The sequence below is a fragment of the Triticum aestivum genome, chromosome 2A (genome assembly GCF_018294505.1).
Source record: "Triticum aestivum cultivar Chinese Spring chromosome 2A, IWGSC CS RefSeq v2.1, whole genome shotgun sequence".
Lineage (NCBI taxonomy): Eukaryota > Viridiplantae > Streptophyta > Magnoliopsida > Poales > Poaceae > Triticum > Triticum aestivum.
The window spans coordinates 413,783,270-413,796,674 of record NC_057797.1 but is presented as its reverse complement, the minus strand read 5'-3'; positions in this window follow the sequence as shown (position 1 = coordinate 413,796,674).

The window sequence follows — 13,405 nt, the reverse complement described above, 5'->3', positions numbered from 1 at the left end:
ATTATGTGTTATGATCCGTTAACCCCGAAGTGACAATAATCGGGATACTTACCGGTGATGACCGTAGTTTGAGGAGTTCATGTATTCACTATGTGTTAATGCTTTGTTCCGGTACTCTATTAAAAGGAGGCCTTAATATCCCTTAGTTTCCGTAAGGACCCCGCTGCCACGGGAGGGTAGGACAAAAGATGTCATGCAAGTTCTTTTCCATAAGCACGTATGACTATATTCGGAATACATGCCTACATTATATCAATGAACTGGAACTAGTTCTATGTCACCCTAGGTTATGACTGTTACATGATGATCCGCATCCGGCATAATTCTCCATCACTGATCCATTGCCTACGAGCTTTCCACATATTGTTCTTCGCTTATTTACTTTTCCGTTGCTATTGCTATCATCGCTTCAAAATACCAAAAACATTACTTTTGCCACTATTACATTTTGCTACCGTTACCGCTACTATCATATTACTTTGCTACTAAACACTTTGTTGTATATATTAAGTTTCCAGGTGTGGTTGAATTGACAACTCAGCTGCTAATACTTGAGAATATTCTTTGGCTCCCCTTGTGTCGAATCAATAAATTTGGGTTGAATACTCTACCCTCGAAAACTGTTGCGATCCCCTATACTTGTGGGTTATCAGAGAGCGTGAAAAGTGGTTACCTCCCCAAGCTTACGTATAAGCAAGGGTTAGAAACTTTTACCATTAAGGTGCATATGACTTCTCTTCTAATAGACATGGACCTTGCCTCAATGGATTTCCTTGTTGTGGTTTGGTGGTTTCCCTCCAATAGAACCTGCTAGAGAAAAACTAAAAGAAAACAAAATATTTTTTTGCTTTAGTGGGTTTTCATTTTCTTTTTGTAGCACAAAGGATTAGCAACACAAGTGATAGAAAATTTTGTCTCAACAAGATCGGTTCATCTACCTAAGCACCCTGCTCAAGAAGATAAACTATGTCTAGGAGCTTCGAATACTCCTAGGTTGTAAGTCAAGAGTGTGCGAGACAAGATATGAAACACAAGCGTGCAGCTCCTAAGTGCCTAACTAAAAGAGAAATCTTAGTGAAGGTGAGACTCACTACTAAACAACTTTTTTGAGCAAGGTTCAAATTGGAAAACATTACCAGGCACTTGTTGATGAAGTTTGTCATGATGAAGCAACCAAGTGTCTTGTGTGGATGTTTGTATGGTTGGCATCACACAGTACATGTCTCCAAATATGTTCAAAGCCCCTGCAAAAAGAACACATGAATAAAAACATCGATTCGGTATAGGCAAAAAGAAATAAGTAAAAACATAGTTGCCAAAGAGAATTACTGGCTACTGTGTTTCAGAGGTAATTAATACTAATTAGAAAGCAAATGAACAGTTAGAGAACACTTCATCGACCTCGGACATCAAAAATGAATCAGATTGAGGTGTTATTGCTTCATACGGGCACTAAAATGACCGGTGCGGTCGTATCAAATGCTGCCGTTCATTCTGGTAACCAATGCATGTGTCACCCTCTCAAACGAGCACTCTATCACTACAAAAAAAGACACATCCGTGACATTATGGGCCGAAAAAAAAAATTTCTGCCATGCTTACAACACTTCTATGAAGATAATTGTGACAAAACCATGTATCATCATAGATGTGGTGGGCTCCTACTTCTATGCCAAAAAATCATGACAGAAAATGGGCTTTTCATCCTGGGCGGACCGGGGACGCACTTGCATGACATTCTTTGGGCCGTCCATGATGGAAAAATTGTGGTAGGAGCAAGGGTGAGGAAAATATTAGGGAGTTCCCGGTTACGGTGGGTGGTCGGGGCTGAGCGATGCACAGAGGTTTGTGATGACCCGAAAGTGTAGGGGATCTATCATAGATTTTCGATAAGTAAGAGTGTCGAACCCAACGAGGACCAGAAGGAAATGATAAGCGGTTTTCAGCAAGGTATTCTCTGCAAGCACTGAAATTATCGGTAGCAGATAGTTTTGTGGTAAGGTAATTTGTAACGAGTAGCGAGTAATAAAAGTAAATAACGTGCAGCAAGATGGCCCAATCCTTTTTGTAGCAAAGGACAAGCCTAGACAAACTCTTATATGAAGTAGAGTGCTCCCGGGGACACATGGGAATTATGGTCAAGCTAGTTTTCATCACGATCATATGATTCGCGTTCGGTACTTTGAGAATTTGATATGTGGGTGGACCGGTGCTTGGGTACTGTCCTTACTTGGACAAGCATCCCACTTATGATTAACCCCTATTGCAAGCATCTGCAACTACAACAGAAGTATTAAGGTAAACCTAACCATAGCATGAAACATATGGATCCAAATCAGCCTCTTACGAAGCAACGCATAAACTAGGGTTTAAGCTTTTGTCACTCTAGCAACCCATCATCTACTTATTACTTCCCAATGCCTCCCTCTAGGCCCAAACAATGGTGAAGTGTCATGTAGTCGGCGTTCACATGACACCACTAGAGGGATGACAACATACATCTCATCAAAATATCAAACGAATACCAAATTCACATGACTACTAATAGCAAGACTTCTTCCATGTCCTCAGGAACAAACGTAACTACTCACAAAGCATATTCATGTTCATAATCAGAGGGGTATTAATATGCATAATGGATCTGAACATATGATCTTCCACCAAGTAAATCAACTAGCATCAACTACAAGGAGTAATCAAGACTACTAGCAACCCACAGGTACCAATCTAAGGTTTGGATACAAAGATTGGATACAAGAGATGAACTAGGGTTTGAGATGAGATGGTGCTGGTGAAGATGTTGATGGAGATTGACCCCCTCCCTATGAGAGGATCGTTGGTGATGACAATGGTGATGATTTCCCCCTCCCAGAGGGAAGTTTCCCCGGCAGAACAGCTCCGCCGGAGCCCTGGATTGGTTCCGCCAAGGTTCCGCCTCGTGGCGGCGGAGTCTCGTCCCGAAAGCTTGCTTATGTTTTTTTCCTCGACGAAAGACTCCATATAGCAGAAGATGGGCATCGGAGGGCCACCAGGGGGCCCACGAGGCAGGGGGCGCGCCCAGGGGGTAGGGCGCGCCCCCACCCTCGTGGCTGGTGGGTGGCCCCCCTCTGGTACTTCTTGCGCTCAGTATTTTTTTATATTCTGGAAATAACTTCCGTGAAGTTTCAAGACTTTTGGAGCTGTGCAGAATAGGTCTCTAATATTTGCTCCTATTCCAGCCCAGAATCCCAGCTGCCGGCATTCTCCCTCTTCATGTAAACCTTGTTAAATAAGAGAGAATATGCATAAGTATTGTGACATAATGTGTAATAACAACCCATAATGCAATAAATATTGATATAAAAGCATGATGCAAAATGGACGTATCAACTCCCCCAATCTTAGACCTCGCTTGTCCTCAAGCGAAAGCCGAAATCGAAAAATATGTCCACATGTTTAGAGATAGAGGTGTCGATAAAAATAAAATACGGACATGAGGGCATCATGATCATTCTTAGAATAGCAACATATATATATATATATATATATATATATATTGTCATATGATCTCTTATGCTAAAGTAACAATTCAATCAGAATTTCAAGTATGAATCATAAAATTCATTGAGAACCAACAAACTCTAATCTCAGTCATTGAGGCAATTGCAATTTATCATAACATAGGAAAGAGTCAATATAAGAGCTTTTCAGCGAGTCCATATACTCAACCATCTTTTAGTCTTTCACAATTGCTAACACTCATGCAATATTTATGGGTATGAAGTTTTAATCGGACACAGAGAAAGAAGAGAAAGATAGGGGCTTATAGTTTTGCCTCCCAACGTTTTACCTCAAGGGTAATGTCAACAATAATAGTTCATGAAGATTCACATCCAATTATCTATATAAATCAGGATCTTTCCAACACATTGTGCTTGCCAAAGGAGAAAATGTAAAAAGGAAAGGTGAAGATCACCATGACTCTTATGTAAGGTAGAAGATAAAAGTAAAAGATAGGCCCTTTGCAGAGGGAAGCAGAGGTTGTCATGCGCTTTCATAGTTGTATGCACAAAAATATTATTGCGAAAGAACGTCACTTTATATTGCCACTTGTGATATGGACCTTTATTATGCAGTTTGTCGCTTTTATTTCTTATCGCCAGGTCGTATAAAGCTTATTTTCTCCCACACTAATAAGTCATACATATTTAGAGAGCAATTTTTATTGCTTGCACCGATGACAACTTACTTGAAGGATCTTACTCAATCCATAGGTAGATATCGTGGACTCTCATGGCAAAACTGGGTTTAGGGATATTTGGAAGCACAAGTAGTATCTCTACTTGGTGCAAAGAAATTGGATAGCATGAGAGGGAAAGGCAAGCTCAACATGTTGGATGATCCATGACAATATAATTTATCTCAGATGTAAGAAAACATAACCCATTACGTTGTCTTCCTTGTCCAACGTCAACTCTTAGCATGTTATACTTTAATGAGTGCTCGCAATCATAAAAGATGTCCAAGATAGTTTATTTATATGTGAACCTCTCTTTCTTTATTACTTCCTATTCATTGCAATGATGACCAAAACTATGTTTGTCAACTCTCAACAACTTTTATTCATCATACTTTTTATATGTGAGCTCATTACTCTCCATAAGATCCATATGATCTCTTTATTTCTTTTTATTTCTTCTCTTTTATTTTATTTCCTCAAGATCATAGCAAAATCATCAAGCCCTTGACTCAACACTAATCTTTATTATATATAGCTCACGGACTCGATTACATAGAAGGACCATAAAGCAAAACTCACAACTAGATCATACTAAAACTTTATTTACTAGATCAAGATATTATCAAAAGGATCGAACTAAGAAAAATGGTAAAGATAAAAGTGATGGTGATACGATACCCGGGCACTCCCCCAAGCTTGGCAGTTGCCAAGGGGAGTGCCCATACCCGATGCTCAGTTCTTCTTTGTTGGTGAAGAAGGTGATGGTTTTGTTGATGGCGTAGGCTTCTTCCTTAATTTGCGCTTGAGGACAGAATTTTGGTCCCTTAGGTCATCGATCTCCTGCTCCAGGCTCAGTATCTTTTTGCATAATTCCTTCTTGTTTTCCTGCAAGAGGCGAAAAGGGATAAACTCGATCTTAGGTTTCTTTACTCTATCCGGGAGGCTTGACTTTTTGAACTCCACATGCATGTCCCCAGGTTGAGGTAATGGGACTTCATCTTCTTCTGAGCTCGTCTTCTCCTTTCCCTTGGGTTCATAGTCCTCTTCTTCTTCCGTAGTCCAACCACAATGCTCCACATCCCCATAGACCTTAGGATCTATAAGGTAATCAGCCACATAGCTTTCTCCTTCCGAATCCTGGGACGACATGTTTCTCTAATCTACAGCAGGACAGCTCGAAACAAAGACAGGAGATATTTGCATGATACGGAGGTCAAAACCTTCGGGAGATTATATGATAAATTTTTACCGACCAAAAGAAGTATCGTGCAAGAAAATGTAGTCCAGAGAGTGCACGAGGTGCCCACGAGGCAGGGGGCGCGCCCAGGGGGTAGGGCGTGCCCTCCACCCTCGTGGAAGCCTCATGTCCTTTCCGGTCTGCTTCTTATTTTCCTATTTTTCTAAATATTCCAAAACGAAGAAAAATTGCCATTAGAAATGTTTTGGAGTCGTTTTACTCACCGTACCACATACCTATTCCTTTTTGGAGTCTGAAACGTTCTGGAAAGTGTCCCTTATGTATTCCTCCTGGGTTACAGTTTCAATAATATTAGTTTCAACATTTATGGGATTACCTGAGATATAATGTTTAATTCTTTGACCGTTCACCACCTTTGGATTTGTGCCTTCGAAGTTGTTGATTTTTATGGCACCGAAACGATAGACCTCCTCAATAACGTAAGGACCTTCCCATTTAGAGAGAAGTTTACCTGCAAAAAATCTTAAACAATAGTTTTATAGCAATACATAATCACCTACATTGAACTCACGCTTTTGTATCCTTTTGTCATGCCATCTTTTAACTTTTTCTTTAAACAATTTGGCATTTTCGTAGGCTTGGGTTCTCCATTCATCAAGTGAGCTAATGTCAAATAACCTCTTCTCACCGGCGAGTTTAAAATCATAGTTGAGCTCTTTAATATACCAATATGCCTTATGTTCTAATTCAAGAGGTAAGTGACATGCTTTACCATAAACCATTTTATACGGAGAAATACCCATAGGATTTTTATATGCGGTTCTATAGGACCATAATGCATCATCAAGTTTCTTGGACCAATTCTTTCTAGATCTATTAACAGTCTTTTGCAAAATTAATTTGAGCTCTCTATTACTCAATTCTACTTGACCACTAGACTGTGGGTGATAAGGAGATGCAATTCTATGATTAGCATCATACTTAGCAAGCATTTTACGAAAGGCGCCATGAATAAAATGTGAACCACCATCAGTCATTAAATATCTAGGGACTCCAAACCTCGGGAAAATAACTTCTTAAAGCATCTTAATAGAGGTGTTATGATCAGCACTACTAGTTGGAATAGCTTCTACCCACTTAGTAACGTAATCAACAGCAACTAAAATATGTGTATACCCATTAGAGAAAGGAAAAGGTCCCATGTAATAAAATCCCCAAACATCAAATGGTTCAATAATAAGTGAATAATTCATAGGCATTTCTTGACGTCTACTAATATTACCAATTCTTTGACATTCATCACAAGACAAGACAAACTTACGGGCATCCTTGAAGAGAGTAGGCCAATAAAAACCGGATTGCAATACCTTATGTGCAGTTCTATCTCCAGCATGGTGTCCTCCATAAGCCTCAGAGTGACACTTGCGTAGGATCTGTTCCTGTTCATGCTCAGGTACACAATGTCTAATAACACCATCTACTCCTTCTTTATAAAGATGTGGGTCATCCCAAAAGTAATGTCTCAAATCATAGAAGAACTTTTTCTTTTGCTGGTATGTGAAACTAGGTGGTATAAATTTAGCAACAATATAATTAGCATAATCAGCATACCATGGAGCAGTTCGAGAAGCATTTATGACATTTAATTGTTCATCAGGGAAGCTATCATCAATAGGTAGTGGGTCATCAAGAACATTTTCTAACCTAGACAAGTTGTCTGCAACGGGGTTCTCAGCTCCCTTTCTATCAATAATATGCAAATCAAATTCTTGTAGCAAAAGAACCCATCTAATAAGTCTAGGTTTATCATCTTTCTTTTCCATAAGGTATTTAATAGCAGCATGATCAGTGTGAATAGTTACTTTAGAATCAACAATATAAGGTCTGAACTTATCACAAGCAAAAACAACTGCTAAAAATTCTTTTTCAGTAGTAGCATAATTTCTCTGGGCATTGTCTAGAGTTTTACTAGCATATTGAATAACATTTAATTTCTTATCAACTCTTTGTCCTAGAACAGCCCCTACAGCATAATCACTAGCATCACACATAATTTCAAAGGGTAAATTCCAATCAGGTGGCTGAACAATAGGTGCAGAAACCAATGCTTTCTTAAGTATTTCAAATGCTTCTACACAATCATCATCAAAGACAAAAGGAATATCTTTTTGTAATAGATTAGTCAGAGGCCGAGAAATTTTTGAGAAGTCCTTAATGAACCTCCTATAAAAACCGGCGTGACCGAGGAAACTTCTTATATCTTTGATGTCTTTGGGACACGACATCTTTCCAATAGCATCAACTTTAGCTTTATCAACTTCAATGCCTATTTCGGAAATTTTATGCCCCAAGACAATACCTTCATTAACCATAAAGTGGCATTTCTCCCAATTCAGAACAAGATTAGTTTCTTCACATCTCTGCAAAACTCAATCAAGGTTGCTCAAGCAATCATTAAAAGAGGATCCATAAACGGAGAAATCGTCAATGAAAACCTCACGTGTCTTTTCACAAAAGTCGGAAAATATAGCCATCATGCATCTTTGAAAGGTAGCAGGTGCATTACATAAACCAAAAGGCATACGTCTATAAGAAAAAGTACCGAAAGGGCAAGTAAAAGTGGTCTTTGCTTGATCATCAGCTGACACATGTATTTGAGAGAAGCCAGAGTAACCATCTAGAAAGCAAAATTGTGTATGTTTGGATAATCTTTCTAGCATTTGATCAATAAAAGGCAAAGGGTAATGATCTTTTTAGTAGCTTTATTTAATTTGCAGAAATCAATTACCATCCTATAACCTGTAATAATTCTTTGCGGGATCAATTCATCTTTATCATTAGGAACAATAGTAATACCTCCCTTCTTAGGGACACAATGGACAGGACTTACCCACTGACTATCAGCAACGGGATAAATTATACCTGCCTCAAGGAGCTTTAATATTTCTTTTCTTACCACTTCTTTCATCTTAGGATTCAGCCGTGGTTGGTGATCAATAACTGGTTTGGCGTATTTCTCCAAATTTATTCTGCGTTGACATAGAGTGGGACTAATGCCCTTAAGATCATCAAGAGTATATCCAATAGCAGCATGGTGCTTCTTCAGAGTTTTCAATAATTTTTCTTCTTCATGCTCTGAAAGGTTAGCACTAATAATAACAGGATATATCTTCTTTTCACCAAGATAAGCATATTTAAGAGTATCAGGTAATGGTTTAAGCTCAAACACGGGATCACCCTTGGGTGGAGGAGGATCCCCTAGGATTTCAACAGGCAAATTGTGTTTCAGAATGGGTCCTTGTTTAAAGAATACTTCATCTATTTCCCTTCTTTCATTCATAAACATATCATTCTCATGGTCTAGCAAATATTGTTCTAAAGCATCATTAGGGGGCACAACAATAGAAGCAAGACCAATAATTTCATCTTTACTAGGCAATTCTTCATCACGGGGTTATCTACGAAATTTAGAAAAATTAAACTCATGAGACATATCATCCAAACCAATAGTAAGAACATCCTTCTTGCAATATATCTTAGCATTAACAGTATTCAAGAAGGGTCTACCAAATATTATGGGACAAAAGCTATCTTGAGGGGAACCAACAACAAGGAAATCAGCAGGATATTTAGTTTTCCCACACAAGACTTCAACATCTCTAACAATCCCAACTAGTGAAATAGTGTCTCTATTGGCAAGCTTAATTGTGACATCGATCTCTTCTATCTCAACAGGTGCAATATCATACATAATTTCTTTGTATAAGGAATGAGGTATTGCACTTGCACTAGCAACCATATCATACAATCCATGATAACAATGATCTCCTATTTTAACAGAAATAACAGGCATGCCTACCACAGGTCTATGTTTATCTTTAGCACTAGCTTTAGCAATTCTAGCAGCTTCATCATAGAAGTAAATAACATGCCCATCAATATTATCGGCCAAGAGATCTTTAACCATAGCAATATTAGGTTCAACTTTAACTTGCGTAGGGGGTTTGTGTGTCCTAATATTACTTTTGTTGACTACAGTTGAAACTTTAGCATGATCCTTTATTCTAATAGGGAAAGGTGGTTTCTCAACATAAGCAGTAGGAACAACAGGATCATTATAAGTGATAGTCTTTTCTCCAGCTTTAATAGGTGCAACTACTTTTACTTCAATGGGAGGATTATATCTAAACCACTTATCCTTAGGGAGATCAACATGAGTAGCAAAGGATTCACAGAAAGAAGCTACTATCTCAGAGTCAAGTCCATATTTAGTGCTAAATTTATAGAAAACATCGGTATCCATAAAAGATTTAACACAATCAAACTTAGGTGTTATACCTGACTCCTTACCTTCGTTGAGATACCAATCTTGAGAGTTGCATTTAATTCTCTCCAATAAATTCCATTTGAATTCAATAGTCTTCATCATAAAGGAACCAGTACAAGAAGTATCGAGCATGGAGCGATTGTTGTCAGAAAGCCGAGCATAAAATTTTTGAATAATCATTTCTCTTGAGAGCTCATGATTGGGGCATGAATATAACATTGACTTAAGCCTCCCCCAAGCTTGAGCAATGCTTTCTCCTTCGCGAGGCAAAAAATTATATATATAATTACGATCATGATGAACAAGATGCATAGGATAAAACTTCTGATGGAATTCCAATTTCAATCGCTTATAGTCCCATGATCCCATATCATCACATAGCCTATACCATGTCAATGCATCTCCCTTCAAATATAAAGGGAAGACCTTCTTCTTCATAGCATCATCGGGCATACCTGCAAGTTTAAATAATCCACAAACTTCATCCACATAGATTAAGTGTAGGTCGGGATGCAATGTTCCATCTCCTGCAAAAGGATTAGCTAGCAGTTTATCTATCATACCCGAAGGAATTTCGAAGTAAATATTTTCTTGCAGTAGGTCCAGTAGGTTGAGGAGCAACTATTTGCTCTACCGGTCGGGGTGAAGATACCCCGAACAAGCCCCTCAAAGGATTGCTTTCCATAACAAGTGACAGTAAATTTCAGCACACTATATAAATTTTTCCTTGCCAAATTCCACCTACCAAAGGCGCTTCACTCCCCGGAAATGGCGCCAGAAAAGAGTCTTGATGACCCACAAGTGTAGGGGATCTATAGTAGCCTTTTCGATATGTAAGAGTGTCGAACCCAACGAGGAGCAGAAGGAAATGATAAGCGGTTTTCAGCAAGGTGCTCTCTCCAAGCACTGAAATTATCGGTAGCAGATAGTTTTGTGATAAGGTAATTTGTAACGAGTAGCAAGTAATAGAAGTAAATAAGGTGCATCAAGATGGCCCAATCCTTTTTGTAGCAAAGGACAAGCCTGGACAAACTCTTATATGAAGTAAAGCGCTCCCGAGGACACATGGGAATTATCGTCAAGCTAGTTTTCATCACGATCATATGATTCGCATTTGGTACTTTGATAAATTGATATGTGGGTGTACCGGTGCTTGGGTGTTGTCCTTACTTGGACAAGCATCCCACTTATGATTAACCCCCATTGCAAGCATCCGCAACTACAACAGAAGTATTAAGGTAAACCTAACCATAGCATGAAACATATGGATCCAAATCAGTCCCTTACGAAGCAACACATAAACTGGGGTTTAAGCTTTTGTCACTCTAGCAACCCATCATCTACTTATTACTTCCCAATGTCTCCCTCTAGGCCCAAACAATGGTGAAGTGTCATGTATTCGACGTTCACATGGTACCACTAGAGGGATGACAACATACATCTCATCAAAATATCGAACGAATACCAAATTCACATGACTACTAATAGCAAGACTTCTCCCATGTCCTCAGGAACAAACGTAACTACTCACAAAGCATATTCATGATCATAATTAGAGGGGTATTAATATGCATAATGGATCTGAACATATGATCTTCCACCAAGTAAACCAACTAGCATCAATTAGAAGGAGTAATCAACACTACTAGCAACCCACAGGTACCAATCTGAGGTTTGGATACAAGAGATGAACTAGGGTTTGAGATGAGATGGTGCTGGTGAAGATGTTGATGGAGATTGACCCGCTCCTGATGAGAGGATCATTGGTGATGACGATGGTGATGATTTCCCCCTCTCGGAGGGAAGTGTCCCCAGCAGAACAGCTCCGCCGGAGCCCTATATTGGTTCCGCCAAGGTTCCGCCTCGTGGCGGTGGAGTCTCGTCCCGAAAGCTTGCTTATGATTTTTTCCTCAACGAAAGACTCCATATAGCAGAAGATGGGCATCGGAGGGCCACCAGGGGGGCCACGAGGCAGGGGGCGCGCCCACCAGCCACCCCCACCCTCGTGGCTGGTGGGTGGCCCCCCTCTAGTACTTCTTGCGCTCAGTATTTTTTATATATTCTGGAAATAACTTCCGTGAAGTTTCAGGACTTTTGGAGTGTGCGGAATAGGTCTTTAATATTTGCTCCTCTTCCAGCCCAGAATCCCAGCTGCCGACATTCTCCCTCTTCATGTAAACCTTGTAAAATAAGAGAGAATAGGCTTAAGTATTGTGACATAATGTGTAATAACAGCCCATAATGCAATAAATATCGATATAAAAGCATGATGCAAAATGGACGTATCAATTTGCATGTTTCTCTCGTACACGTACGCGCGTGTGTGCGAGGCATTGGGCTCTAACTGAACCCGAGCGAGGCGTTCTCTTACTGAACCCGAGAGATTGCACTAGCTATGTTACTGAACCCGAGTGATTGATCCCTTGGCTGTTAACTGAACCCGAGTGATTCCTTCGCTACTGTTGTTGAGTGAAGCCGATCGAACCTACCTCTTGATGACCAGTGACCGTTGTTGGGGGTTGGATGAACAGTTGTCGATGGGGGTTGGATGAATAGGACCCCATGGTAGTACGTAGAGGCCGTTGCCGCTGGATGAACAGGACCCCGATCGAGGAGGCCACTGATACGTCTCCAATGTATCTATAATTTTTGATTTTTCCATGCTATTAGATTATCATTCTTGGATGTGTTACAATTATTTTAAAGCAACTTCGTATCATTTTTTGGGACTAACCTATTGACATAGTGCCCAGTGCCCAGTGCTAGTTGTTGTTTTTTGCTTGTTTTTTACAACGCGGAAAATCAATACCAAATGGAGTCCAAACATAGCGAAACTTTTTGGAGAATTTTTCTAGACCAGAAGACACAAGATGGGCCAAAGAAGTACCAGAGGGGTGCCCTGAGGGGGGCACAAGCCACCTGGGCGCACCCTGGTGGGTTGTGCCCACCTCGGTGGCCTCCCGCACCGCCTCTTCGCCCTATAATACCCAAATATTCCAGAAACCCTAGGGGAATTGACGAAACACAATTCTAGCTGCCGCAAGTTCGAGAACCATGAGATCCAATCTAGACACCATCGTGGAGGGGTTCATCATCCTCATTGATGCCTCTCCGATGATGCGTGAGTAGTTCATTGTAGACCTATGGGTCCGTGGACAGTAGCTAGATGGATTCCTCTCTCTCTTTTGATTCTCAATACAATTGTCTCTTGGAGATCTATTTGATGTAACTCTTTTTTGCGATGTGTTTGTTGGGATCGATGAACTTTGAGTTTATGATCAGATCTATTTTAGCCATGATAGTTATTTGAGTTTTGATCTCTCATATGCATGATTATTGTTGAGTATATTATGTACGTGTATATTGTGTATAGGGCCCACCTCCTGTTTCCTCTGTATAGTTGAGGTTGTGGCCCCCTCTGTACTCATATATATGTGCCTAGTGCACCGATAATGTATTGCGATTGCACAGCCCATATGTGTCCTTCTACATGGTATCTATCATAGCACGATCCTAAACCCTAAGCCGCCGCCGGCGCCTCTACGTGCCGCCGCTGTCTCCTTGGTCGCTGCCGCCTCCCACCACCGCGCCTCCCGCCGCAACCGTGGCCTCTCCAAGCCGCCGCAGCCGCCGATCACCGCCTCGCTTCGGCCCCTTCCCG